The sequence below is a fragment of the Mastomys coucha genome, unplaced genomic scaffold (genome assembly GCF_008632895.1).
Source record: "Mastomys coucha isolate ucsf_1 unplaced genomic scaffold, UCSF_Mcou_1 pScaffold5, whole genome shotgun sequence".
Lineage (NCBI taxonomy): Eukaryota > Metazoa > Chordata > Mammalia > Rodentia > Muridae > Mastomys > Mastomys coucha.
In genome coordinates, this window is record NW_022196911.1 from 45,071,354 (window position 1) to 45,076,044 (window position 4,691).

A 4,691-nucleotide genomic window follows, 5' to 3' on the forward strand; every position below is an offset into this window, starting at 1 on the left:
TAAGGAGGCTTGCAGAGTGAGCAGTGCTACGTGGAGCCACCAGGAGGCGCCCTCTCCCCATCACCCCCTACACAGCTTCAGCACAAGCTTGGGACACAAGCAAGGATATCCAGACAGTAGCTCCATTCTGGGCCCAAACCTAACCCTTAGTTCTAGGTAGCAGAAGGCATTGCTGACTTTCCCACTGACATCTCTGCCTCCACTACCCATCATTTAGTCATCCTACCTGGGTCTGTCCCCTCCCCTCCAATGTCCTGGAATCTATTCCCTCCTTCCCACCTTGTCCTTCCTGAGACCTGGTCCTACTCCCGGATCACCGGGAGAGATCTTTCTCCCTGCTTGATTAGATTTGGCTTCACAGCTGGAGGGCCCGCTCTAAAATGAAGGCTAGCAGTGAAGGTTGGTGGACTTACATACTAAGTTCTTTCCTGAACTTTCTGCGGGGGTGGGAGGCGGGGCTGAGTGAGTGGAGACAAGATCTGCCTGAGGCTTATGTTCCAGAAGGGACTTGGGTGACTGGGCATGTCACAAGCCTGCTGTAAAGTTTAGTAGAGTGCCCCACGACTCAGATTAATAAGATTAAAATGGATTTCTGAGTTCGAGGCCAGCCTGGTCTACAGAGTGAGTTCCAGGACAGCCAGGGCTATACAGAGAAACCCTATCTCGAAAAACAAAACAAAACAAACAAACAAATATATATATATATATATATATATATGCTTTTTTGTTTGTTTGTTTGTTTGTTTGTTTTTAAAGATATGTTCTTCCTATGTAGCTCTGACTAGTCTACAACCTGCTATGCAGAGCAGGCTTGCCTGAAACTTAAAATTATCCTCTTGCTTCTGGAATGCTGGGGTCACAGGCAGGAGCCACTATGCCCAGCTTAGTGAAATATTTTTTTACAAAACAGAATCTTGTGAGCTTAAATTGGCCTGGAACTTACAATCTTAGTGGTTTTGGCCTTAGGAATGTTGGGCTCATAGGCCTGGGCTACCATGACAGATTGCAACTTAAAAAGAAAAAGTTAATGGAGAATGAATCCACGTAGTGCCATTTTAAAAGTTACTATGCTATGAGACAGAGCCAGCAGTATTACAGACCAGAGACCAGAGAGCAAATTTCTAGAATCTGACTTCTTTCCGCCATAGGGCCCAGGGGTCAAATTCTAGCTATCCAGCTCATGTGTGTGAATCACTTGTACCACTGAGCCATCTTGATGACCCAAGGATCAATTTTCTTTTTTCCTTTTCAAGACAGGGTTTCTCTGTGTAGCCTTGGCTGTCCTGGAACTCACTCTGTAGACCAGGCTGGCCTCAAATTCAGAAATCTGCCTGTCTCTGCCTCCCAAGTGCTGGGATTAAAGGCATGCGCCACCACGCATGGCAAGGATCAATATTTTATAGCCAGGGTTACACATTTCCTTTCGCCTCAGGCTTCAGCTCTTTGACCTTCCAGTTGAAATACTAATTACCCTGACTAGGTCATTCCACAGTTTACTGGTAAATTATCATCCCGTACCCCATAAAAATGTAAAACTGTGTTCCAATTAACTAGTTAAATTTTGTTTTTATATATTCAATTGTATTTAGTGTATTGGAAGGTGGTACACATGTGACACAGTGCTGGTGTGGATGTCAGAGGACAAGCTGTCCCCTTGTGGGAGTCGGTTCTTGCCTTCTACCATAGAGTCCAAGGGATGGCACTCGGGTCAACAGGCTTAGTGGCTGAGACTTTACCAACTGAACCATCTTGTGGCTCTAATTCTTTTTTTTTTTTTTTTTTTTGATTTATTTATTTGTTACATGTAAGTACATTGTCGCTGTCTTCAGACACTCCAGAAGAGGGCGTCAGATCTTGCTACAGATGGTTGTGAGCCACCATGTGGTTGCTGGGATTTGAACTCAGGACCTTCAGAAGAGCAGTCAGTGCTCTTAACCACTGAGCCATCTCACCAGCCCATGACTCTAATTCTTTAAACTTAATACTTTTATTTATGGTGTGTGTGTCTGTGTGTCTGTGTGTCTGTGTGTGTGTGTCCCATGAGTGCAGTGCCCATGAAGAACAATAAAGGTCATCAGATTATTTGGTGGTGGCATTACATGTTTTGTGAGCTGTTCCCTGTAGATGCTGGGAACTGAACTTAGGTTCTCTGAGCCATCTCTTCAGCCTCAGTCCTAAATTGTTGAAATATTATATGGAAATTGAGATACTTTAGTTGGCCTTGATTGCACCTGAAGTGAGTACATCCCTCACTGCACTCAAGTGCTAGCCCCAGATGAAATTGTGAGAATCCCAATATTAGCTTCAGAAACTAAGAAAAAAAAGTTAATGTTACCATATGACCCAACAACTCAATTTGTAAATATACACTCCCCAAAAATGAAAACATACATTTATGCAAAAACTTGTATATAGATGTTCATTGCAGCATTGCCCATACTATCCAAAGTATGAGAGTGGAAAATGTATTATTAGTGGCTAGCTGAACACAGTGTGTTGTATCTGTACATTGGAATATGATTCAGTAGAATAAAGAAAGTAAATTCTGATCAATTTGATGCCATGAAATGAACCTTGAAAACACTGCACTGAATGAAGGAAGCCAGGCACGAAAGGCTGCACACTGTGAATTCCACTTATATGAAGTCTCTGGAGCAGGCTAATCCACAGAGACAAAATATTCTCATCTGTTGCCAAAAACTGAGGCAGGAGGATGAGGCATGACAGTTAAGAGGCATGAGGTTTTTTTTTTGTTTTTTGTTTTGGACAGTATCTTAGTTAGGGTTGCCATTGCTTTGAAAAGATACCGTGACCAAGGCAATGCTTATCAAGAAAACCATTTATTTAATTAGGGATGGCTTCCAGTTTCAGAGGTTCAGTCCATTATCATCATTGCAGACAGGCATGGTGCTGAAGGAGCCAAGAGTTCTACATCTTGATTCAAAGGTACCCAGAAGTAGACTCTATTCTGTTGGCAGCCAGGAGGAAACTGGAATTCTACACTGGGAGACCTCAAAGCCCACCACAACACTGACACACCCCTTCCAACAAGGCCACACCTCCTCGTAGTGCCATCCCTGTGGGTCCAGCATTCAAACACATGAGTCTATGGGGGCCAAACCTATTCATCCCACCACAGGTGGTGATGGGCATGTGTAGGAATTTGATGCCATTGATCATTGCACAAGAAAGCCCTGATTAGGTATGTTAAAGTTTTATGTTACATGAAATATTATAAGAATGATATCTCCAGCCTGGTCTACAGAGTGAGTTCCAGGACAGCCAGGGCTACACAGAGAAACCCTGTCTTGAAAAACAACAACAACAACAACAACAAAAACAAAAGAATGATATCTCAGTTTAAGGAAAAAACAAATGATGTGTTGGAAGATGAACTATTAAGGGAATCTCTGTGGTAAAGACACTTGATGGGGCCTGAGTGTCAAGAAGGGGGCACGTAGGAGGTCTATGGAGGAAAAAAACATTCCAAGCTAAGGTGCTAACCCCTGCAAAGGCCCAGAGCTGATAACACCTGCTCAGACATCATCCATTCACTCTACAAATAATTTTCAACAAAAGTCAGCATTTCTCAACTAGTGGGAGTCACATACCAGATATCCTGCATATCAAATATTTATTCATATCAAATATGGTTCATAACCATAGTAAAATTACATTATGAGGTAGCAACAAAATAATTTTATGGTGCCAGGCAATGGTGGCACACGCCTTTAATCCCAGCACTTGGGAGGCAGAGGCAGGCGGATTTCTGAGTTTGAGGCCAGCCTGGTCTACAGTGTGAGTTCCAGGACAGCCAGGGCTACACAAAGAAACCCTGTCTCAAAAAACAATAATTATTATAAAAATAATAATTATTATTACTATTTTATGGTTGGGGATCACCACAACATGAGGAACCTGTATTAGAGGGTAGCAGCGTTAGGAATATTGAGAACCAATGATTGTAATCTGCGCCAGGTACTATGTTTCAGAACAGATCAGGAACAAAATGTGTTATAAGTTTTGGCATTATGTTAAAAAAAAGAAGTGAGGCTAAGAAAGGAAACAAAGCAGGGAGGGAGAAGAGTCAGGGATAGAGGAGCGATGTCAAGGTTCTAGGGAAACTTCCCTAAAGTAATGATGTTTAAGCAACAGGGAAAGGGGATTGGCAACAGGGAAAGGGGAATGCTGGGATTGGCAACAGGGAAAGGGGAATGCTGGGATTGGCAACAGGGAAAGGGGAATGCTGGGATTGGCGATACAGATTGAGGGCAGGGCAGTAAGGGCCTGGGGCCTCTGTGGATGGAAACAGAGCTGGAGGGTTAGAGGGATATTGACAACAAGGAAAGTGAAAACAAACTCACCCCCACCACCAATGACTGCTTCTGCTTCCCAGAAGACATTCCCAGAAAAAAAAAAAAAAACGTAAAAAGTGTATCTAAACAGGACCAGCAAAGAAACAGGAGGACCCTATAAGGACCTATAAAATACCCCAACCAGCAACAGTTGAGTTTAGCAACCTTGGGGCCATTCCCATCCTAAAGGGACAAAACTGCTAGCTACTTTCTCTTTCTCTGGGGCTCTTGTCTGTCTCTGGACTTGCATTCTTTGTGCCAGGGAGGGAACAAGCTCTGGCATCCTCTAGAAGACTACTAGCACCCCTCACTCCATGCCCCCAACCCCCACTACCT